This window comes from Bubalus kerabau, chromosome 21 (assembly GCF_029407905.1).
Source record: "Bubalus kerabau isolate K-KA32 ecotype Philippines breed swamp buffalo chromosome 21, PCC_UOA_SB_1v2, whole genome shotgun sequence".
Taxonomy (NCBI): domain Eukaryota; kingdom Metazoa; phylum Chordata; class Mammalia; order Artiodactyla; family Bovidae; genus Bubalus; species Bubalus kerabau.
The window spans coordinates 34,611,077-34,636,957 of NC_073644.1; the positions used below are offsets into that span (position 1 = coordinate 34,611,077).

Genomic DNA, 25,881 nt, shown 5'->3' on the forward strand with positions numbered 1-25,881 from the left:
CTCTGTGAAACTGCAATATGGAATTAAAATCTGTAGCTTAGAGAACAGTTCTTTTGAAAGTCTTACATTTAAAATAATTTTATGTTTACCATCCTACCATTAAATTACCAATAAGTGGTAATTTACCATTACCATTATATTTATCAAAAAAACTCAGTTATTTGATTTACATGGAATCAAACATGAAATTTGCAAATTTAAAATTTAACATTTCATTGAGAATATTTTAATATTTTATATATTTTTTAAACTTTTCACTTAAGAATTCTTTATTCTCATAGCCACTCTTAACCAAATGAAAATACAATGATCTCTGCCTAAGACACCGTCAATTTCAAGATGGCCAAACAATCGCTATTGGAATAGGGCATGGAAATTATGGTGTTTGAGGGAAATCAAAGTCTGTAATACTTGTATAATTCACATATCAACAGCATGGTTTCCTGAATGCCAGGGCATTTTACAAAAGGGAATGATAAGATCAGAGCTCAGTATTTAGAAGATAACACATTTGGCAGCTAGTTTCTGAAGGATCTGGCACCCACACAGACATTAATCTCTAAGGCCAATAGGTGAAAGATTGTTACAGTCTTTGCTGACGGCAGAAATTCATGCATATAGCAATCATTCTTATGGGAGTGAAAGGAACAAATTTTAACAAGTTTTAAAATACCACAGTTTTAAAGAAGCAAGTCCCCAAACAAGGAAAAATAGTTTACTTCAGATTCATTCCACAGTAGAATTTGGCCAACAAATTTCCAATGATAATTTATGTATCTGATATTGGATACTTGCTGAAAGCTGAGGGGTGACTATTTTTGGCTATCTAGTCACAGACAGCTAAATAATATACCATAGATTCTAAAAGTTTGCTTCTAGAAAAAACTTGCTTAGTAGGGAGAAGTATTAATGGAATGTATAACTAAAAGAACATGGACAAATGGAAACTGATTGAAGGATGAAATTCCTTAACAGTCATCAGCAGAGTTAAATTTATATAGAGTTAGAGTATAGTTTGTTTCAGGATGTAATCATGAGCCTTTACACCCTCTCCCAATGCAGACTGTAATTCTTTTATTTCAGCAAAGACAGCAGATATCAAAAGCAAAGAAATATCATGTCATAAATATTTATTAGTATATGAGAGAGGGTGGTTAATACATGTTGCTGCTGCTGCTGCTGCTAAGTCGCTTCATTCGTGTCTGACTCTGTGCAACCCCATAGACGGCAGCCCACCAGGTTAGGATAATGCTATACTACAGGGGCACGCAAAGTTTGGCTGTAAAAGTCAAGATAGTCAATGTTTTAGGTTCTATAGTCCATTATGACTAATGTTACAAGTAGTCACTATATTGAACAACACATTCTCTTATATAAGTGAATAAACAAGTATTCCAATAAAACTTTATTTACAAAAACAAATGCATTTAGCTTGTAGGCCTAGTTTGCCAAACTCTCCTAAAGTATATTGATTAAGCATTTAGTAGGTTCTCAATAATTGTTAGGTGATTGTAATTTGGAGTTTAAAAAAGCACACACTTGCAACATTATCCATATAAGACACAGGAATATCTGTGGCATATGCCAGGGCCCACAGGAACTTAGACTTTAGGTTCAAATTGTTGTTGCTGTTGACCTTGCATCAGTAGGACATAAATGTAAAGCTCATTTTTATAGAGATGAGTACTTTGTTCTAATCTAACCAGCTAGAGTCTGATTTTGACTTCCCTTTGACGTGTGTGTGTGTGTGTGTGTGTGCGCGTGCGCGCTCACAGTTTCAAGATGAGCAGCTTTCAGTAGAAGAGCATTTGTGCCAGTGGAACGAAGAACAGTTGCTTCTTACACATGGGGTTCAAAATTATGACCTTATCATTCTTGCAAACAGTTGCACTAACTGATCAGATAGTGAAAATAGCAAGATAAAAGACAGGGAATCAGGAGGAATGGACACCAGAGGGATTTCTCCCTCACTACTCATGTATGATCAGTCACTGAATCTTTTGGATCTCTTTTTCTAAACAAGTAAATGCATCCCCCTCCACTCTATCACCACCACTACTTTTTTTGAACTGCAGTGCCAGAGAAGGCTCTGAGAGTCCCTTGGACAACAAGGAGATCAAACCAGTCAATCCTAAAGGTAATCAACCCTGAATATTCATTGGAAGAACTAGTGCTGAAGCTGAAGCTCCAATACTTTGAACACCTGATGCAAAGAAATGACCCATTGGAAAAGACCTTGATGCTGGGAAAGATTGAAGGCAGGAGGAGAAAGGGATGACAGACGATGAGATGGTTGGAAGGCATCACTAACTCAATGGACATGAATTTGAGCAAGCTCCAGGAGATGGTGAAGGACAGGGAACCCTGGTGTGCTGCAGTCCATGGGGGTCATAAAGAATCGAACATGACCAAGTGACTGAACAACAACTGAACAGAGATCATAGAATTCTTTTTTAAAGTCCATGATGTAAACATAACTAAATGAATATTGGCAAATAAGTAGGGGAGAAGGAATAACTCTGTGTACACAGTAAGTCGAATTAGTAAATGGAGGAATGATAGAAATACAAATACCATTAGGCAAACACCACAGAAATAAGTGTTGAAGACAAGATCCACAGATGGATGCTAAAATCAGTGGGTGACAGAGTAGTATGTGACTGAGTGACTAACTAACACAGTTCCAAGGCCTACTGGTTACCGGTAACCAAGAGTAGGTAGAGAAAGCATTTTGTATCCCTTTATATCTCAGTGCCTAGCAAAATGTCCTTTTGATATCCATTTCATTTGATGGTGAAAATGTGAATGAGTAGACTTGAATGAGTTAAAAGAACAACTGAGACTGTTTTGCTTCAACTATACCACCTGTCCTACTTCTCCCATCTGCAGAGCAAATGTAGAAGCTTAGGTCAATAAAAAGCATATTAACTCAAAGGTAAATCCCCAAGGAACTTTGCATTATAAAAAAGTATTCATGGAACTTCCATGGTGGCTCAGTGGTAGACTCTACTTGCCAGCTCAGGAGACATTGGTTCAATACCTGATCCCGGAAGATCCCACAGAGCAACTAGCCCATGTACCACAGCTGTTGGGCCTGTTCTCTAGATGCCAGGACCCGCAATTATTGAGCCCACATGCCACAACTGTTGAAGCCTGTACTCCCTAGAGCCGCAACTAGAGAAGTTACCACAGTGAGAAGCCCAGGTACCACAGCTAAAGAGTAGCCCCTGATGGCTGATGTCTGCAACTAGAGAAAAGCCTGCACAGCAATGAGGACCCAGCAAAGAAAGAAAGAAATGAAATTATATACAAAAGAGTATTCACTAATGACCCACAATAAAATTAATGGAATTTTTTAAAAAAATCTCTTTTCAGAAGAGACATGCTAAGAATACACAACTTTACATCCTTGACATAATGAGATCAGTGAAGATTGGCTACAGCCACGGCCACTCGTCTGCCTTCTGCAGTGTTCAGAATCACCGAAAGTGTATTTTATAAGTTGTTCACAATGGAATTAGACACCTGTTTTCCAGTAGAACATGCAGTAAATGGGGATTAGGTTTTTCAGTTCAGTTCAGTTGCTCAGTCATGTCTGACTCTTCCTGACCCCATGGACTGCAGCACACCAGGCTTCCCTGTCCATCACCAACTTCCAGAAGTTGCTCAAACTCGTGTCCATCAAGTCGGTGATGCCATGCAACCATTTCATCCTCTGTCATCCCCTTCTCCTCCAGCCTTCAATCTTTCCCAGTATCAGGGCCTTTTCCAATGAGTCAGTTCTTTGAATCAAGTGGACAAAATATTGGAGCTTCAGCTTCAGCATCAGTCTTTCCAATGAATATTCAGGATAGATTTATTTTAGGATTGACTGGTTTGATCTCCTAGCAGTCCAAGGAACTCTGAAGAGTCTTTTCCAATACCACAGTTCAAAAGCATCAATTCTTTGGCCTCTTTTTTCGTTTAGTTCATTTTTTTTTAACATACGACGTTTACAGTAAAGAATCACACATACTGCTATGTATTTGTGGATATTACAAAGGTCCCCAAAACACAGTGAAGGGACAGAAATCCAGCAGTGCTTGCAGCCAACCAGTGGAAGGGACACATTTTGTAGTTCTTCTCTAAGGAGGGTGCCTTTTGGAATTTATCATCTTGGGGGAATTGCCTTTTGCAATTCTCTTAAAAGTATCTTGGGCTTCCCAGGTGGCACTACTGGCAAAGAATCCACCTGCCAATGCAGGAGACATAGAGATGGTGGTTTTGATCCCTAGTTCAGGAAGATTGCCTGGAGGAGAAAATGGCAACCCACTCCAGTATTCTTGCCTGGAGAATTCCATGGACAGAGAAGCCTGGTGGGCTGCGGTCCATGGGGTCGCAAAAGAGTCAGATGCAACTGAGTGACTGACCCCAGCTAAAGATGTCTCTGGTTTGTGCTAGAGGCTTTGTATAACCAAATAGTGAAGCAAACAATAAGCTGTAAGCATCATTTAGAGGGGAATTTGGATTCTGAGTCTTCATTGATGAAGTCAGACTCATGTTTCTCCAGGACTCACTGCAGAAGCAGGGACCCCTGATCCCTCTCCCTGTGTTTCATGATATTTGGAGGTAGAGCATCCCCTAGGTCTTCTGGAACAGGAGGGCATGAGAGGCTGGGGACTCTGGTGAAGGCCAGGAGTTTGAGCTCCAGCGGCTTCTTTTCCAAAGGGTGGCTGAGCAGAAGCTGTGAAGGTCAGAGTCTCTGTGAGGGCTTCAGCTTCTGGAAATGACCAGCTTGGCATGGAAGGAGTAGCCATGTTCGCAAAGGAAGTAGGGCAGATAGAAGAGTGAGTATATGTGTGTGTGTGTGCATACTTATGTGTTTGAACTTCTCTGGGGAACTTGAGGGGCTTCCCTGGTAGCTCAGCTGGTGAAGAATCTGCCTGTAATGCCAGAGACCCTGATTCAATTTCTGGATCAGAAGATCCCCTGGAGAAGGGAACAGCTACCCACTCCAGTATTCTTGGGCTTCCCTAGTGTCTCAGCTGGTAAAGAATCTGCCTGCAATGAGGGAGACCTGGGTTCAATCCCTGTGTTGGGAAGATCCCCCAGGGAAAGGAACAATTACCCACTCCAGTATTCTAGCGCAAAGACTTCTGCACTGATAGGGCGAGTGCGATGCTGGAGTGCCTAGTGGCTGTTGCTGCTGCTGCTAAGTCGCTTCAGTCATGTCCGACTCTGTGCAGCCCCATAGACGGCAGCCCACCAGGCTCCTCTGTCCCTGGGATTCTCCAGGCAAGAATACTGGCGTGGGTTGCCATTTCCTTCTCCAATGCATGCATGCATGCTAAGTTGCTTCAGTCGTGTCCAACTCTGTGCGACCCCATAGACGGCAGCCCACCAGGCTCCTCTGTCCCTGGGATTCTCCAGGCAAGAATACTGGTGTGGGTTGCCATTTCCTTCTCCAATGCATGCATGCATGCTAAGTTGCTTCAGTCGTGTCCAACTCTGTGCGACCCCATAGACAGCAGCCCACCAGGCTCCTCTGTCCCTGGGATTCTCCAGGCAAGAATACTGGCGTGGGTTGCCATTTCCTTCTCCAATGCATGCATGCATGCTAAGTTGCTTCAGTCGTGTCCGACTCTGTGCGACCCTATGGATGGCAGCCCACCAGGCTCCCCTGCCCACAGGATTCTCCAGGCAAGAGTACTGGAGTGGGTTGCCATTTCCTTCTCCACCGGTGGGTGCTGCTGGAGGGCAAATGGATGGAATTCCCTCTGTTCACTGCTGTTGGGAGGAAAGGAGACTTGTGTCATAGTGGACTCTGGTGAGGACTCCCACCAAATAAAGGAGCCTGACAAGACGTGGTTCACTCACTGACAACATTTATAAGTTCAGCATTTCAAAGTCAAGGCATTTCTGTAGATGAACAATAGATTCTTCCCATTCTAGGCTTGAGTGTTGAAATGTTACGTGTCAATATGTTTTGTTTTCATTTATTCTTTCTTAGTTCTTTGGTATCAAGAAGTCCAAAGATGACAAATGCACCCTCAATTTCACATTATGATAAAGTTTTCCAAACTTAAGAAGACCAAGTCACATTAATTAGAAGCCATTTCAATACTTTTTTAAAAAACTGGAAAATAAGACACTTAGAGCTCACTTGGAGGTGGGCTATAGTAACAGTATTAATCAGTTGCATAATCCACATTAATCAGTCCTGCCTCAAAGTTAAATTATTAATCAGCTTGATGAGCTAAGCAATCGTATGAAGAAATGAGTTTGTCTTAGAATTGAAAAAGTGGTAATGGAAAAGTTAAAAAAGAGAGAGAGAGCAAGCAAAGGAAAGATATTCCTGTGTTTACTTCATTTATTTCAACACTAGATCTTCTGCTCATATAGAGTGACTGAGTTCTTTTCCCCCATGGATTGATGTTTTTATTTTCTTTCTTTATTTTTTTAAAATTAATTTTTATTGGAGTATAGTTGCTTTACAGTGTGTTACTTTCTATAGCAAAGTGAATCCGCCATATATGTATGGAAAATCGCAGGCAGTGCTAGTGGTGAAGAATCTGCCTATCAATGCACAAGATGTAAGAGACTCAGATTCAATTCCTGGATCAGGAAGATCCCCTGGAGACAGAGATGACAACCTACTCCGGTATTCTTGCGTGGGAAATCCCACGGACAAGAGGAGCCTGATGGGCTATAGTCCATAGGGTCCCAAAAGAGTCAGACACAACTGAGCAACTGAATACACAACATACACACATATATATATCCCATTGTATTTCCTTCCTTTTCAGGTCACTACAGTGCATTAAGTAGAGTTCCCTGTGCTAAACAGTATTTTCTCATTAGTTATCTATTATATGTATAGGATCGATAGTGTATTTGTATAGAATGACTGAGTTTTGATGTGTATATCTGAACAAATAACTACTCCTTTTGATTGTGTCCTCTTACCTCCATCTAGAGAGAAAGTGGTGTGTAACTGTGTCAGTGCAGAAGGCGTTTCCCGGAATTTTGTCCTTGGGAGAGGGAGGGAAGAGGTTGGGCAAGGTTAATATCCCCTGGAGACTAGTGAATAGCATCTAGGCTGAGGCCGCATGTGACATTAAGTAGGCTTAAGCTGAGGCAAGGCTGTCATTTCATTGGGCTATTTCAGCCAAGCAGGAGGCCAGCAGGAAGAAATTCAGACTAGTCATTGGCCACTGTGAAGCTCAAAAGATGGTTGGATTGATGGAAATGGTCAGGTTTTTATTGATGATGTGGAAACTCAACCACTCAGAAACTCAGAAAACTGAGGCTATCCCATCATGACGAAGCATTCCCAAATCTACACGGAATCTCCCTATAATCAATGGAAACTACTAGAAAAGGTGGATTTGGAAGTTGAAGGTGAAAGTTGGGAGTGTTACCAAAGAAATATTTTTTGCAATTCTCTTATATCAAGTAATGATTATTTCAACAGTGGATTTAGGATCCTTTTGTTGAAGAAAGCAAAAATCTCCTGAGAGCATATTGTAAGACAATAGTATAGAATATTGGAAGTAGAACCCCAGCAGATTGGGTCACCTTATACTTGAAGCCTAATTAGAGGTCTTCCTGACTCTTAGGGGCTGGGGCCCTGATAACTTTTTCTGCTTTTTAGTATGTCCCCTCCCATCTTCTCCATTTAGACATATTATTTGCATCCAGAGAATAGTGAATCACTAACCACTGCCTCAGGTCAAGCTGGGGCTTCCCTGGTAACTCAGCTAGTAAAGAATCCACCTGTAGTACAGGAGACCCCAGTTCAGTTCCTGGGTGGGGAAGATCCCCTGGAGAAGGGTTAAACTACCCACTCCAGTACTCTTGGACTTCCCTCGTGGCTCAGGTCATAAAGAATCCATCTGCAGTGCGGGAGACCTGGGTTCGATCCTTGTGCCGGGAAGATCCCCTGGAGGAGGACATGGCAACCCACTCCAGTATTCTTTGCCTGGAGAATCTCCATGGACAGACAGAGGAGCCTGGCAGGCTATAGTCCATGGGGTTGCAAAGAGTCAGACACGACTGAGCAACTCAGCACAGCACAGGGCCAAACCTATAATTAAGCGATGAGAAAAAACAAGCATAACGAAAATCGTTTGTAAAGTAGGTCTCATTCCAGTCCTAGCGTTCATTGCTGCAAACTAAATCTGAGGCATCTCCATCACTGAATCCACCTCAGTAAGAAAGAAAATTATGAATTAAATTTATTTTGCAAGGAAAAGCCCTAAAGAATATATTTGTAGATAAAACCAAATGGAAAATAGGATGGGGCACGTATATTAGCTGTGAAGGTGGGGGTGTAGTATTTTAGGTTGGGGCCAGGATTGTGGCGTCAACAACAAAATATTTGAACCTTCGGTTACTTTTTTCAAAGGTCGAACATTGTTAGGATACAATTTTCGGTTTATCCTAAAATTTCTTCAGTGTGGCTTGGCAGATGTGAAAGTTTGAGAACCTTGGAAAAACCGTGTTGAAAGGACCTGCTTTGGAGAGATCACGGGGGTGTGGATTTGGTTGATGACACAGACTATTGAGTCCTTACAGAGAATTGTTTGTCTTCCGTTTTTAGATGGCTTTAATTCCTCCAAATTGCTCCTTGAATAATAGGAAAAAGGCAATTTGAATTTCAGTGACAGATTGGACATAACAGGTTGCAACTATTAGGTCTAATTTTACCATACTGAGAAATAAAATTGCCTAAACATAAACATCGATCACTGATGCAGTAAATTAATTTGTACAGAAAAAGTAGTTTAACTGCAGTGCACATTAAACATAGAAAATTTTCAAAATTACTGCTCTCTGAATTAATTTGTACACTTGTTTACTTGTTAAAAGCACGCATAAATTCTTTTTTTTCTAAGGCAGTGCGGGTTTTAACTGAGTAAGAAAGAAACATAAAAAGTGGCAAGGAAATACAGAGAAATGGAAATCACACAAAATGCCGTGAATACTTGAAAACATTTTTTCTGCCTTTTATTTTTGTGTTCAGATGCTGTCTAGCACGTGCTTCATTTATCCGTAAGATCACTAAAGTTGTGCTCATTCCCCTCAACCCATTGTAACAAGGTAAATGTAATGTTTTCATGGCCTTGACTTATGTTTGTGAGAATCCTAGGCCTGGAATAATTAGACGAGTTTTATGGTTTGGTTCCTCCTTCAGTTTACATTCAAAGATGTCCTAGGGCTTGGAGCTGTTAGCTTTGCCTTGAGAGCAATATGACTCAGGAATTCCTTTGTATTTAGCACTTAAAAAAAAATCAGGGAACATGTTTTCATTGTTACCTGTAATTCTATTATGAGGGCTGCAAGGCGAAGTTTGGATGGTATCTTTGTAGATTGTTCCAGCCTCCGTGGAACTGGAGCTGGCAACGCGTTGCTGTTTGATACCATCTCCTGCCTACAGTTTTCAAGGACAGTGGTTCGATTCAAATACAATTCTGATAAGTGGCAGGTTTTCGTGTCTTTAATGCCTTGACAAGGGCATCACTCTCAGGAGAGGGAGGTGAAACCGTTTGGACGAGGAGTCCGTCTCCGCTCCTTTGTGCTGACACACTAAGATAATGGACAATTAAGAGAGCCTTCACCGCGGGGGAAAGGATGGGGTTATCACTAAGATAAAGGAGCCCGCGGGGTGCTGGGGGATGAAGGGGAAGAGGGATGGGAAATTTTTAAAGGAATATAAAACACACAGACGAGGCGCCTAATAACTGTTCACATATTGCTCTTTCACCGGGAATAATGGGAGTGATTGGAGTGTTCACTTGTGCTTGCTGTAACTTAAAAAAGAAAAAATCTGGTTCATTGCATTTGACACGAAGTATGCAGAAACTTAGCCCTGTGCTGGCCTGCCTCTCCTGGTGGAGGGGAGCCCAGACAATGAAGGGGTTTGTTTGTGTGGAGTCTGGCTCTTAGACTGCCTTCCATGGGGCTTTGCAAAATGACTCGTGATAGTCTAGAGGCAGTGGTTGTCAACCTTGACTGCGTCCCCCAGGGGCCCCGACCCTAAGAGGGTCTGATTTAATTGGTCTGGGCATGGACCCAGTATTTTAAAAGCTCCTCGATGATTCCAAGGTATACCCAAGTTGTAGGCTATTGCTACAGGGTTTGTAACAGAAGGATCAAGTCCCTCCATACTTGGGTTCCCTAGCAGACTGTCTGATTTTGTAAGAGATTTGAATAATGTGTGTGCTGTTATTAGAGAAGCTGTGTACTGATGTATTTCTACCAACCATCTAAGGCAATGGCACTCCACTCCAGTACTTTTGCCTGGAAAATCCCATGGATGGAGGAGCCTGGTAGGCTGCAGTCCATGGGGTCCCTAAGGGTCAGACACGACTGAACAACTTCACTTTCACTTTTCACTTTCATGCATTGGAGAAGGAAATGGCAACCCACTCCAGTGTTCTTGCCTGGAGAATCCCAGGGATGGGGAGCCTGGTGGGCTGCCATCTATGGGGTCGCACAGAGTCGGACACGACTGAAGTGACTTAGCAGCAGCAGCAGCAGCAGCAGCAGTGTTTATATGGGCCCCATAGTGAGCGCTCAGGTGCCTCAGGAGAGAAGTCCCTCCTCTCTCAAATGCTGTTTCTCACTTGCCCTCACTGTCTTTTAGTTTCTGTTTTTTCTTTTTTTTTCTAGTAGATTATTGGAGCTTCCTGGCTTCCTAGGTAGCACTAATGGTAGAGAACCTACCTGCCAACACAGGAGACAAGAGACATGGGTTCCATCCCTGGGAAGATCCCCTGCAGGAGGAAATGGCAACCCACTCCAGTATTCTTGTCTGGAGAATCCCATGGATAGAGGGGCCTGGTGGACTACAGTCCATGGGGTCACAAAGAGTGGGACACGACTGAAGGGAGTTAGCATGCATTGGCGCTTCCTCTTCCTGAGATAGCATGGATAAATGATCCTAGGCAGAGAGTGAGTAGCCTGGTGAAGGCAGGCTTGCAGCTACCTTATTCAGGGTCATTGTGCAATTTAGTACCGGCAACTTTGTACCTGCTCTTCTTAATCTGATGGGGTAGCTGCTCTGCGTGCATGTAAATTACAGGGGAAAGCTCCTGGTACCATTCAGAACTCGCAAAAGTGAGACAGCCCTGAGTATTTCCAAACCGAGTGGAGAAGAGGTTAACTGATTTTCTTTTGACTTAAACTTTCATTTGTCTGGAAGAGCCCCAAACGACAATAGAGCACACTGCTTCTGATAAGTATGGGTTCTCCTCAGCCTGAAGAGATGTGTGTGATAAGATAAGATGGCTTTAAAAAAAAAAAAAAAAAGAGAGCGAGCTTGAGGGAAAGGAATAGGAGGGGAGGGAGAGAGAAGTATGTTAACTGCTCTGACTGCAAAATACCCCCTGGTAGTCAGAGATAAGACACCTTGAGCTACTCAGAAGACCTTAAACAGGATGTAAATGAAGCCAATAAAAATCATTTGAGATCAAGCTACTTTTCTACTGCCCTCCTGTTTCTAGCTTTGACAGCAGAAGGCTTAATTTACTATATGACATTCCACACTTACGTGCAGAACCCAGGAAGTTGCCTGAGACTGATAGGAGCCAGTGCAAAAAAAAAAAAAAGATATCTATGGTTTCTCAAGAGGGCCAGACTTAAGGCATGCAATCAGCAGCTCTAGTCATGCCTTCCTGAGTGCAAAAAGAGAGTATTACTGATCATCGCAAGGCCCTGCCTCCTTCCTCTCTCCCTCCTTCACTTACTCATTTGCCTTGTCTTCCGTTTTATGACGACCTTCATTCTTTGAAATGGTTCACGGGATGAGCAGCATTTCATAGCCTATTGATATTTCTCATCAAGCTAATGCAGCTTGAAAGTAATTATCCAGCAAACTTTAGGAGGTAGATTTTTCCATGTTCACATTTGAAACAAGCTGTTTACTCACAAGTCTGTAGCCGAATCAGGTAACATCCAGCCTTTATGTACTTGGAACTTTATAACTTTTCAAAATGGTTACTGTCTGTTTCTAGAAATTTACAGGCTGCTGCCAACAACACTTCTACAGAGAGGAAGTAATTTCTGGGAGCTAGTTGAATGTGTACATTGGAAAGACTGGAAACTTGGAGTCCTATCCATAGTAGGAGCGGGCAGTGTTAAGAGTTTGGAAAGCAAAGGATAATGATGTCCTTTTCTTTCTGAAAAAGTTGCCTCTTGGAAGAGATGGAATTTAATTTGGTCTTTGGGTGAGGGAGAGAAAGATTTCCATCACCCCTGCTCTAGTGGAGTAGCCAATGTGGAAAAGACACGGCCAGGCAGAGGGAACTTGAAGCAGAGGATTTAAATGATTCAGAGGGCATAGAAGACAATAGTGGTTTTCAAATTCAGAAATACAGGGGAAGCACCCTAAAAGCTTCTTAAAACTGAGGATTTCAGAGCCCATCCCCTAGAAGTTCACTGTCAGGAGACCTGGGGAGGGGTGTGTGGAGGAGTCTGTAACTGCTGTTCAGCTGGCTGGGGTGCAGGTTGGTGGATTACGCTAAGGAACGCCGCTCTTGGTCACCTGGCTGGGCAGAGGGTCAGCCTTCGGTTTCCTTGTGTGGAGTGATGGTAGCTGCAGTGATGACAGAGGAAAGGGAATGTGCTGGAAGGTGAGGAGGCCCCTTCATTGTATCGCTCACTGGATGAGGGGTAGAAAATGTGGCTCCAGAGGCAAGAGCGTGAGAAAGATGAAGCTGACCACAGCGCTAATCTGATGGAACCTTTTCTTCTGCTTTTATTTGCCAATACCTGACCCAACGGAACTGCTCCCCCCAGAAGAGAGGATGGAAAGAAGAGAGGAAGGGAAGGCACGTGCCTGCATGCTAAGTCGCTTCAGTTATATCCGGCTCTTTGCAACCCCATGGACCGTAGCCTGACAGGCTCCTCTTTGCATGAGATTCTCCAGGCAAAAATACTGGAGTGGTTTGCCATGACCTCCTCCAGGGGATCTTCCCGACCCAGGGATCAAACACACATCTCTTATGTCTTCTGCATTGGCAGGTGGGTTCTTTACTACTAGTGCCACCTGGGAAGCCCTAGGGAGGGAGAGAAGCATTATTAAAAAAAAAAACAAAAAACTGGAGGTGTGTGTTTGTGTGTGTGTGATTTTTATAGGTAGTAGCTGGAAGTAAAATTAAGAAATAGGCTGTCCTGACTTGTCAACTGCAGGTTACAGGTTCAAAGAATTGATTGTTAGGTTTTTGTTTTTCTCCATACAATTAAAGGCTTCCTTGGTGGCTCAGAGGGTAAAGAATCTGCCTGTAATCCAGAGACACAGGTTCGATCCCTGCATCCGGAAGATTCCCCTGGTGAAGGGAATGGCTAGCCATTCCAGTATTCTTGCCTGGAAAATTCCATGGACAGAAGAGCCTGGTTGGCTGCAGTTCATAGAGTCACAAAGAGTCAGATACAACTGAGAGCCTAACATTTTATACAATTAAATGATGCTTGCTCCTTGGAAAGAAAGCTATGACAAGCCTAGACAGCATGTTAAAATGCAGAGACATCATTTTACCAACAAGAATCTGTATAGTCAAAGCTATGGTTTTCCCAGTGGTCACGTACGGATGTGAAAGTTGGACCATAAAGAAGTCTGAGTACCAAAAAACTGATGCTTTTGAACTGTGGTGCTGGAGAAGACTCTTGAGAGTCCCTTGGACAGTAAGGAGATCAAACTGTTGCAGGAAGGCGGACCCCTTCCAGGGCTCTTGTCTAATGCTTGGAAATGAATTGTCCAAGGAGACACATGTGCTGCAAAGCAAGAGACTTTATTGGGAAGGGGCACCCAGGTGGAGAGCAGTAGGGTAAGGGAACCCAGGAGAACTGCTCTGCAGCATGGCTCGCAATGTTGGGTTTTATGGTGATGGGATTAGTTTCTGGGTGGTCTTTGACCAATCATTCTAATTCAGAGTCTTTCCTGGTGGCCCACGCATCGCTCAGCCAAGATGGATGCTAGCGAGAGGGATTCTGGGAAGTGGACGGACACGCGGTGTCTCCTTTAGACCTTTCCCGAACTCTTCCGGTTGGTGGCGGCTTATTAGTTCCGTATTCCTTATCAGGATCTCCTGTCATAAAACAACTCATGCAAATGGTTACTATGGTGCCTGGCCAGGGTGGGCGGTTTCAATCAGTGTGCTGCCCCTAACAAAACCAGTCCATCCTAAAGGAAATCAACCCTGAATATTCATTGGAGGACTGATGCTGAAGCTGAAACTCCAATACTGGCCACCTGATGGGAAGACCCAACTCATTGGAAGAGACCTGGTGCTCGTAAAGGTTGATGGCAAAAGGAGAAGAGGGGTGGGGCAGAGGATGAGATGGTGAGATAGTATCTGCAACTCATTGGATATGAAATTGAGCCAACTCTAGGGGATAGTGGAGGACAGAGAGCCAGGCTTGCTGCACTCCATGAGATCACAGAGAGTTGGACACGACTTAGCTACTGGACAACAACAATAATATATGTGTGTAGACTTAGGCCAATTAGCATAAACTGGTTTTATAAAAGAAAAAAAAAACACAATGGAATCTTTAACAACAAAGAGAGAACAATGGGAAAGACTATTTTAAGTTCATTCATTTACCCATGAAAATTGGATGACTAGGTGGCATATGAGGCAGTTGTTGTTTTAGGGGGAGGTGGGGAAGGATGGACTGGGAGAATTACCTGACACTTAGATCAAGCTGCTTGCCTGAACAGGAGGGAACAGGGCTTGGGTTTTAACAACCCCATGAGCTGCTATTGTTAGTGCAAATTGTAACCTGTTACTCATTCTTGCTGATCTGTGTTTTCATCTGTAAAATTAGTGTTTTTTTTCCTCTAAAGGCTAAGACTTCTCACAGGTCTTAAATCTAACACTTCATATATATGAAAAGTTAAGAATGACAGCCTTGACTTCCTTTTCTCCATGTAGGCTTCAGTCAAATTCATTTATTTTCTTTCTTTTGATCCCTCAAGTCAGACCCAGAGATATGCATAACCCATGCCAAACCACATCAGGTCATCTTAAGAGAAAAGAGTGGAGCTTAGATGTGGGAGGAGGCTTCGTAAAGGTTCAGAAACCAGCGCTTTCTTGCAGACAACTTTGAGTCAGTCAAGATCCCAGAATTGTGCCAGTTGGTTTTATGTCTTTGGGTATTAAAAACATGCTTCTGCAAGGGTCATACCCAAAGGTTTTGAACATATACAGATGTATGCTATCCATATTCCTCTTTTCAAAAACAAATTTTAAAACTCCAAAACAAAAGCAGAGAAACACTGCTATCAATTTCTCAATGAAAATTATTCAGAATTGGTGCATTTCACATGTGAACTAAGCAGTTACATATTATCTGAGTAGAGTTTCTTTATTTACTGAGTCATATTTGGTTTTCAGTGGAATTTTGTACACTCTGTCCTGTACGTTGGAGAAACTTCATCTTAGTTACATATATAAACAAGCATATATATATATATATATATTATACATATCTATATACACACATATATTTTAATACAATTATATATATACCTATGTATTAAATATATAATTGAGCATACAGTACATATAATTTAATAAAAGTAATATATGTAATGTATAAACTTCATCTTAGTTACATGTATAAATAAGGCAATATTACACACATCTATATACACACATATATTTTAATACAGTTCAATTCAGTCATTCACTCGTGTCCAACTTTTTGCGATCTCATGGACTGCAGCATGCCAGGCTTCCCTGTCCATCACCAACTCCTGGAACTTACTCAAACTCATGTCTGTTGAGTCGGTGATGCCATCCAACTATTTCATTCTCTGTCATCCCCTTCTCCTGCTTTCAACCTTTCCCACATCAGGGTCTTTTCAAATGAGTCAGCTCTTTGCATCAGGTGGCCAAAGTACTGGAGTTTCAGCTTCAACATCAGTCCTTCCAGTGAACACCCAGGGCTGAGCTCCTTCAGAATGGACTGGTTGGATTGCCTTGCAGTCCAAGGGACTCTCAAGAGTCTTCTCCACCACAGTTCAAAAGCATCAATTCTTCAGTGCTAGCTTCCTTTATAGTCCAACTCTCATGTCCATACATGACCACAGGAAAAACCATAGCCTTAACTAGAAGGACCTTTGTTGACAAAATAATGTCTCTGCTTTTTAATATGCTGTCTAGGTTGGTCATAACTTTCCTTCCAAGGAGTAAGCATCTTTTAATTTCATGGCTGCAATCACCATCTGCAATGATTTTGGAGCCCCCCAAAATAAAGTCTGACACTGTTTCCACTGTTTCCCCATCTATTTCCTATGAAGTGATGGGACCAGATGCCATGGTCTTCGTTTTCTAAATGTTGAGCTTTAAGCCAACTTTTTCACTCTCCTCTTTCACTTTCATCAAGAGGCTCTTTAGTTCCTCTTCATGTTCTGCCATAAGGGTGGTGTCATCTGCATATCTGAGGTTATTGATATTTGTCCTGGCAATCTTGATTCCAGCTTGTGCGTCATCATGCATATTCATGAATATACATAAGTATATGCATATGTGTTAAATATATGATTGAGTATACAACATATATAATTTAATAAAAATAATATATGTGATATATATTAATAAGTAAAAAAAATTGCATCATAGAGACTTCCCCTAATGAAGTACACTTCATTAAGGCATGATTGTACATATACACATATTAAGTGGCAAATTATATGATTAACACTTTGTAATGAGAAATAGAAAAGATATTTTAAAAATGTATGCCATGATTGAGCAGTAAGCATTAAATCTGTTCTGAACGTTCAGTCCTGCATAAAAACATACATGCATGCCTTCCCTGTGCTATACTTTTGACTAGTTTGGTTCCTATAAATACATTACCAGGACTGTTAACAAGAAACAAATGAAAGAATGAGCCAGTTTGAATTTCATTTTTAGATTCATTCTAGGGAAGAATAAACTGAACCTAAAGTGAGGCATAGAAAACAAAGGGAGAATGAGGTACCTGGAGAATCCATCAAATTGATAATCAGCATTTTTTCGGGATTGCCTCTTTCAAATATTGCCTAATTAGGTAAATGGAAAAAAAAACTATACAAATAAGGTCATTGATATTAATGATCTGTGTAGAAATATTTTGTTATGCCATAATTAGAGTTATTTTAAGAACATACTTTTATCCTTTGCTGTTTGTAAACATTATTCCATTTAAAATAAATGACTCCTTGTATCACTGGGGTTACTTTGGATCCAACATCACATTTCAATTTTAATTTTACTATGTAAGTATTAATGTGAAAGTTAATGATGATTCTTTTCAAACATCATAGACATTCTATCCTGTGAGGATGTATTGGTGATTTGTTCTGTAGATTTCAACATACGCATAGAATCTCAAGATAGTCCAGCATCCACCAATTTTTAAATACCACTAATAGTATATAAGGTCTTTCCTGGTGGCTCAGAGGGTAAAGAATCTGCCTACAATGCAGGAGACCTGGGTTCCATCCCTGGGTCAGGAAGATCCCCTGGAGAAGGGAATGGCAAACCCCTCCAGTATTCTTGCCTGGAGAAGCCCATGGAGAGAGAAGTCTGGCGGGCTACAGTTCATGGGGTCTCAGAGTCAGATACGACTGAGCAACTAACATAGCATATAACTTCCCCATAAAGTGCATGAACACTGATTGGGTAGGAGGCTACACAAACTAGTCTGAGTTGCAGCTGCTAGGTGTTTAGCTAGGTACATTCACTAGCTGAGTGTGAGGCTTAACCTCTATACCTTAAAATAAAAAGAAAATAATAATTTTGCCTTAGATCTTAATTCCTATCATGTTTAGACACAGGAACCTCAAAATCAAGAATACTGATGACCACTGTATTATAATACCAAATGGATAATTCTAGTACTATTTCCTCCCTAATCTTTGTAACAGCTTTTTCTATATTAGCACACCGTATTTATCACTTTACTGCACAATGAACCCACAGGGGGTGCTAATTGGTCATTAATTAAATTTTAGCCTTTCAACACTTTTGTATTCTCCAGTGGCTTTATCTGCAGTGAAGTATACAATGTGGCCTCTTTAAACTGCCAAAAATTCATGTCAGCTTTGCGGCTGCCATGGGTATGATACAGGTGGAATTCAGCTCGAGTGAACACCACTTCAGGACTGTTATAATTCCTTGTGACCCAAAGTTTGCCAACCTTGAATCAAAGCCTACATGCTGGAAAAATATTCAGAAGAGTTTTACATGACAAAACATTCTCATACACCAGTTTCCTCTTTGAAATAGAATTTGATCGCTTTGTCTAAACATTCTAGTGTGTTAGGGCAGTTTTTCAAAAAAGCCATTATTAACATGATGAAATGATTTTTCTGAGGTCCATCATTCACCAATAAAGCCATTTTCAAATTTAACTTTGTTAGTGCAAGAATCCCTTTTACTTTACCTCTACTTCAGTGAAGAGATTAACTTACAGGTACAATGATTAACATGGTAACTGAGAAATTTGTTGAGTATATGTCAAAAGATGTGGCTATATCTTCAAAGCTTTATAGGTATATTTCACCCTAGAGCAAAGGATTTTGAAGCAAAACAGAATTCACCCTCAAGAAATTTCTCAGCAAGTAAAATAGTGAGATATTGGGCTGGTGTCAGACCTGTGGAATGTGGTTTCAGGATTTTGAATGCAAGCTATTCCATCATGGGAATTTTACTCCACTAATAAATTAATCACAGCTTGCTGTGTGGAGCTATTAAAGAATGAGCTAAAGCACATTGATTTTCAAGGGTAATTATTATTAGCATTCAGAAGATTTTGTTTTGGTATATTTGTTTATTTTTTTATTTTTAAACAAAGATGTCCCTTAAGTCCTTTAAAATTCTTAGAATCTCAATATGGAAAAAGGCAACAACTAAATTAGTTAATTTTTATTCCTTTATAATGTTTTCACATTTTTCAGTTATAACGTAAAGGTAGCTATAGCTTTTAGAGTAGCAGTGGTAATTTTAGTACATTTTTATATTGCAGTAGTTTAGAAAGTTCTTTCATGCAATGTCATGTTTGATTCTAAGAATACTAACTATGAGGAAGGCTAGAATTTTATTTATTTTGTTATAGACAAGCAAGTAAAAACTTTAAAAACATAGTAATTTCTAGAGTTCATATGCTAGTTATCAGACCTAAACACATAGTAGGTGCTTCATAAATGTTGGCTGAACAAATGAGTAAATGAAATAAGCAATGAAGAAGTGCTTCAAATTCTTTGTGGTATGAGGTCATAAATACAAGACTTCTAAATAATGAAAACGCCTTCTAACTCAAAATACTTGAGATAAAAAGAAAACAGATTTGGGAAATTCACTGTGATGATGGCTGTCGTTATTAAAGGAGAGATAAATACATTAAATGATGTAGAAAGCTTACAGTCACAGCACTGTAAGCAGATGTGTAGCCCACGATTGCCAATTATTGAACGCCAAGAGCTTGGTGCTTATCATTAGTTATCTATATCTTTAAGTGAGCCAAAAGATGGGAACAGCAAAGCCGTGCATACCCCCTGCCCCCCATCACTGGAAACCGCTTTTCCTTCTGTCTGGCTTCAGAAACACGTCTTGGTTTCCGTGAGAGAGACGATGAGTGTTTTTTAACTGGTTTCACGTCAGCTTTTTCCTCTGATTTGAGAGGTGGAGTTAAGTGTGAACTGCTTAAGAATGCACTGTTTTCTGTTTAATTTGGCGGTAGAAGATGGAATTCATTGAGCTCCGTCTGTTCAAGTGAACTTTAAGCAACAGCAAGCAAAACATTTGTACTTCTCTGCACACGTAATAGAAATGTGTCTGGTGAAAGAGCCAGCTTGGCTCTAAAAACCAGGATTACCTAAGGAGGGGCTGAGGTGGGGCGATAACAACTTCTTATCTCTTCTATTGGCTCATCCTAAGCAGTGAACTTTTTTTTTTTTTAAGCGAGTATTGAAAGGAAAAATAAATAGCCTCTGAGCTCTGATATCTGGAATTCATCTTGACTGTGTTAAAAAAAATGTGTTCCTCCATTGCCTGTTCCCGCAGTTTGCTATCATTAATGACTGACCACCCTTTTCCCTCATAGCCTGTTAATGCATGTAATTGGTCCTTCCAGAACAATGTGTGATATTACAGAATTATAAAGCATCTGTGAACTGTACATAATTGTAAGGTTCACTTTGCTCTTCTGAACACCCAGTAAAGAGTATTCCTTCTCAAGTAGATAAATAAGTTGTATGACAAAGGAGTGAATTTAATGCAGAACTGTGAGTATTTTTTCAAAAGTATGATAGTTATGTTACTAAAGTGGCTGCTTTTCTAAAGCTGTTGACATTTCTGTTGAGAATGAAAGGAAACAATTGTGTAATAATGCATAATGGTTTATTTACAGTGACCATATCCTTCAGCAATTTAGATCATTGCTTTAAAAATGTATTGTGCAATTTGGTTAGATGATTTTAAATATGATGATGCAGAGTTGTTACTGTTATGACTCTGGGTTAACGGGACAAATATCCTTGTTACCTGTGTCTACTAAACACACATTTCAAAATATGTTCTCTCTTGATAGCACCTAACTTCTCTCAGCCTTTGTGTACCCAGTATATTTTCCTCAAGGTTCTCAGTTTAATTGTCTTAAGGTGTCTTAAGGAGTGGAAAAAGGACTATGAACTAACATAAAAGTTCGCTCCCTCTAGCAAGCTGGATAAAGAAAGAACCATTTTCCAGTCAGTGCAAGAATTAACCTGGAAAATTGTTTCGATCTCATGTTTATACCTATTGTCCTGCTATTGCTAAGTCACTTCAGTCGTGTCCGACTCTGTGCGACCCTATAGACGGTAGCCCATCAGGCTCCCCTGCCCCTGGGATTCTCCAGGCAAGAACACTGGAGTGGGTTGCCATTTCCTTCTCCAATGCATGAAAGTGAAAAGTGAAAGTGAAGTCGCTCAGTCGTGTCCAACTCTAGCGACCCCATGGACTGACTGCATGCAGCCTACCAGGCTCCTCCGTCCATGGGATTTTCTAGGCAAAAGTACTGGAGTGGGGTGCCATTGCCTTCTCCGCCTATTGTCCTACACTTAAAAAAAAAAATCATTCACTGAATGCACTTATTTTGATGTTAAATAATGCAATGATTGGGACTTTGTTGGCTTTGACAGTAAAGAATCTGCCTGCAATGCAGAAGACCTGGGTTTGAACCCTGGGTGGGAAAGACCTCCTGGAGAAGGAGAAGGGAATGACTACCTACTCCAGTATCCTTGCCTGGAGAATTCCATGGACAGACGAGCCTGGTGCGCTCCAGTCCACGGGGTTTGCAAAGAGTCTGACACGAGTGAGTAACTAACACCAAGCACAACAGTGCAATGATTGTACTGCTAGTGTTTTAAGGATAAAAGAGGTGATTACAAAAGTCCATACTTGGCTTCAGAATTACCTAGCCAAATACTCCTTCCAAGGTTATCTGTCTGTAAAGACCTGACATTATACCATATGTATGATAATTTAACACAATCAGCTTGGATTTATGGTTCATTACCTTTTAGATATCACCAACTATCTATATTTTATTTTCTTGATGACTGAATATAAAGCTATGAATGCTTAAGACAGTCTTTGGGCCAGTCCTTAAAGCTGATATTCCAGTGGTTCCATTAAAAGAAAATGCTAAAATATGTTTATACTGCACATATAAGAAGCTTACATGTGAAAACGTTAATACATGCAACACATATAAGTCTTTTTGTTTACATATGCACCTTTTCTTCCAGCAATGATAGGTGCCCTAGAAACGTTCACTAATCTTTGTAACACCCCAGAGGGTAAGTAGCAAGAATTATTATCTTCATATTGCAGGTGAAATACCTAGGTAGGGGCAGATTAAATGACTTGGCCAGGTCACTCTCTAAGTCCATTATGAAGCTAGAAATAAAACTCCAGACTCTTGACTTTTAGTTTTCATTCTGAGTCATTGACCTCCAAAAACAGAGGTACCAGAGCTGTCAGTATTCAGTCTTCTGTTCCACACTTGAAAAGTAACCGGTGATCTAAATCCTGTTCCTGTTAAGGAAATCTTGCACACACATGATACTGAGTCCCCGAAGGGTGGTTTAGCAAGAACCCTGCAGTTACAGTGAATGAACTCAGGTAGCGAAGGACATCAGTAGGCCAGCTTCTCGTGGGGCCAACCCTACAAAGAACTAAAACTTTGGAAGTTTCCATAACTTCAGAGACTCAGATAACTTCTTTAACACATTGAGTCAATCCAGTTTGTTATTTGTCTTTCTCCTTAATAATTTCAGGATTGCCCATACTGTTGGAGTCAGCATTCTAAAAGACTTGGTCCCTGCCCTCCAGAAGCATGTAACTTACCCTCTCCTACATTGCAGGCAGATTCTTTACCTTTTTAGCCACCAGGGAAGCCCAACTAAGACCTGCTTGATAGTGCAAAGAATTAAAAAAAAAAAAAAAAAAAGCTTTAGCATCCCCCTAGACCTTCCTGAACATCTTCTCTTCCTCTTTCTTTGATCTTTTTTTTATTGACTACTTGAGTTGGACTTGAAGGTGAAAGAAAAGCTGGACCCTCAGCAGCATTTTTCTTCCATAGTGACAGGCTGTAGACAGACATTATCAGCCCCCCATTTGGCTACCAGGCAGCCCCTCCTGGGGTGTATTCTTCTGTCTGTCCCCCAGCTGCCAGGATAAAATCACAGCCGATCTTTGCTTTCTCCTTCCAGGTTGGTCCATGAGGGGCGGTGGCTCATGTCAGAGAGGTAGTACTTCCTGCTCTGGTGTCTTTTTCCCTGTGCAAGCCCTCCTTCTAGCATGACTTCACTTTTCTGTTAGTGAGCACTTTCCCCCATAAATATGACCGAACAGGTGTGGCTCTGCCGCTAACTGAGTTTCCAGCTGTCCTCCTCTGATGCAGACCCAGCAAAATCTGTTGTTTTGTCCTTTCAGGCAGACTAGAGAACCATCAAGCCCGAGATGGAGATCTTCCTTGCAGGATATGGCAGTTTTGTTGCCAGAAGATGGTCGGGAAAGCCTGGCTGGCTAACAAAGACAGGCCTTCAGCGGCTGGGTGTAGTTCCAGTTCTGTATCCCCTTTGGCAGGAGCACAGAGGCTGCTGCAGTGTGGCCAGCCAGCAAAATTAGGAAATAAGGACCTCTTTTATTTACTCAGGCTGCTGAATCATGGGCATTCCTGTCTGCTTGGAGAAAAGTCAGGCGGCTCTCCTTTCCACTGCAAATCTCAGGAGTGTTCGAGACTTTCATCTCCGAGTGTTCACACACTTGTTTTAATGTGCTTTATGGAAATGCTGAAACTCAGCAAGTACAGTTGCTGTAGAAAAACATCTGCACTAACTGTGCACACACATTTGCATCTTTAAATAGACTTTTAGGCCATGGAGTTGGTTTCCAGCAAAGTTGTATCTGTGTATCTTTATTTTTTTCCCCTTTCCTTCTTCCCGTTGTAAGAGGTATAGCTCTCCGAGAGTCAGCTAGTGTGAAGTGATTGATTCCAAAAATTAAAATTTAACGTGGACATGTTAAGTACTTCACATTGAAATGCAGAAAACTTGCCATAACACAAAAAGACATTCCTGTTAGTAGCACTTAGTGAGTGCTGAAGGGAAAAAAAGTTCAAGTTGACTCAGTAACGGGGATTGAAAGAATCCTCCATAGTTTCTTCCAGATGAAAAAAACAACTTGACATTGTTTAGGTCTGTAGTAGCCATGTAAGCATTGTTTGAGCTGTGCATGCCAAAAAACTTAAGGTGATGGGAATGGGTAGCTTGCAGAGACTAAGGTAGACCTCAGAGAATATTGGCAACACCACCACTAACACAAAAGTCTGGGGCAATACTGATACCCTTAGAGCATGAACTAACACCCCTGGGAGTTTCCTCAGTGAGTTCCTTGTGCACCCCAAGGAGAACAGGCTCAGTTGCAGTCCTAGCAAATGAGCATTTTATAATTTTGACTCTAAAACAGAAATCAACTTTTTGTGGAACCTTTGTTTATTCTTCTAAAGTAGCATTCCCTACTCAGACTTTCTACTTCTGCTCAATGTCCTCCATTCTGCAGTCTGTGAATCCGGTAGGGCAATTTCCATGCATCTCAGTTACAGAGATACATCATCTATGATTATCACCTCTTTTCGCCAAGACCAAGTAATAGGACAGGAGAGAGAGTGAAGAGAAGGTTTCTAGCTCCCTTGAATCTTGGTTTGAGTAAAAACTCCTGACCCTCACCTCACGTGACTGTATTTGAAATTTACAAGCTTAGGAGAATGGTTAGGTAATAGGTATAATCAGGCATAGCCACAGACAAGAACCTGATTTAAGCATGGTGTCAAGGATTGCACCGTGTGTATAATGGTCTATTGCTCTATAATTCTTGGTGTGTTGTTATAATAATATATCATGCCGAGGCACAATCTGCAATTTAATAATAGATTCACTTGCTAAATTATCAAGCTTAAGTTCTATTCTTTCAGTCTAGATGCATGACTAATTTCTGATTCACTGTTTTCCCCATCTGTACACAGATGATATGTTTGAAAATATTTTTAAGTGAAACAACAGGATATAAGCCAAAATAATGAATGTGTGAAAAGTGATAGATTTTTCTTTCTAGAATGCTGAACCAAATTTAATAAAAATATTATAATTTTTATAATATACATATTATATAAATATTATAAATATATAATATAAAAATTTTGTAAAACATTAGAAAATTTTAATTAGGAAAAAATATTTCAAGACTTTGGTTTGTTTTAGGGCTACCAGCTATAGATGGCTTATTTTCTTTAAGGGAAAAGCTAAATCATCATTGAGGTTGTTTTTGTTTTTAATTTTTCAAAATGGTTTCTCTATATGTTGGCTGACAAGTTTACTTGCATATATTCTTTATAGGTATTTACCTTTAAATTGAAATCACACCAACAATTCTCAAACTCTTTCTTATGCTGGAAACATGTTGGCTTATAGACGGATATAAATGAGGATGCAAAATCATGCGGCTTTCAACTTGTATTGCGAAGCTTTGTTGCAGTGGGCAGGAATCCAGGAATGGTGTTTGGTTGTTTTCTCAGAGTTAGATGGTTGCCATCTGGCATTGATAGTGAGATGGTGTTGTCATCAGTTTCTAGATGCAGGAAAGGAATGATCCTCATCTGTTTCCTGTGGATAAGCAAGAGGTTGATAATCTAGTAAAATCTTGTTACCTTAAAGAAAGCAGACGTGGAATTTGTTTACATAATGCTCGCCAGTTTCTCCTTTTATGTTAATAATATAGCTTGCTAGTGAACTTCAGCTTTGAAGGATTTTAAAATGTATTTGATCACATTCTAATAGCATCTTATTAGAATACCTCAATAATATTCTTAACCAGACATATTCTAATAGAATTGCTATCTCCACCAACCCTACTGCATGGTCCTTCGGCATTTATGAAAAGTCTTGCTCCTTTGGAGAGTGAAAAGCTTTTGCGATGTCTTCTAATCAAGAATGATAGTCTAGAATTGTTTTGAAAAGTCAGAAAGAGGTTTCACAGTCTATTTAAGAGGTCTCATTTTCCACTTGGATGTTAAGAAAGTGACAGAAGTAAGAGTGTACACTTGCTGCAAACATGGTTAAAAAAAACCAGCTAATAGAAGGTAGAGTTACTTTATGGATAGCTTGCTAAGGTTATATCTGGCTTTCAGGCTTGTTTGTCTTCTCTTTGTTACTCATAAATCTTTCAGCATTTACCATAATCATTTATCACTTTTCCTGTTTCCAGTTTTTCACAAGTTGCTTTGTCTCCGCTCACCTCAAAGTACAGGTCCTGTTTGGCTAAGGAAGTTCATGCCGCTGAAGCTTTAGCAAAAGGAAGAAATGGC

The 25,881-nt window shown here is 40.7% G+C and overlaps 1 protein-coding gene across 2 annotated transcripts in view; it reads left to right on the forward strand.

Moving 5' to 3' along the window:
* Positions 1-25,881, forward strand: part of ZNF521 (zinc finger protein 521) — a 316,517-nt gene that overhangs the window by 108,106 nt on the left and 182,530 nt on the right. The gene's annotated exons all lie outside the window — the stretch shown is intronic.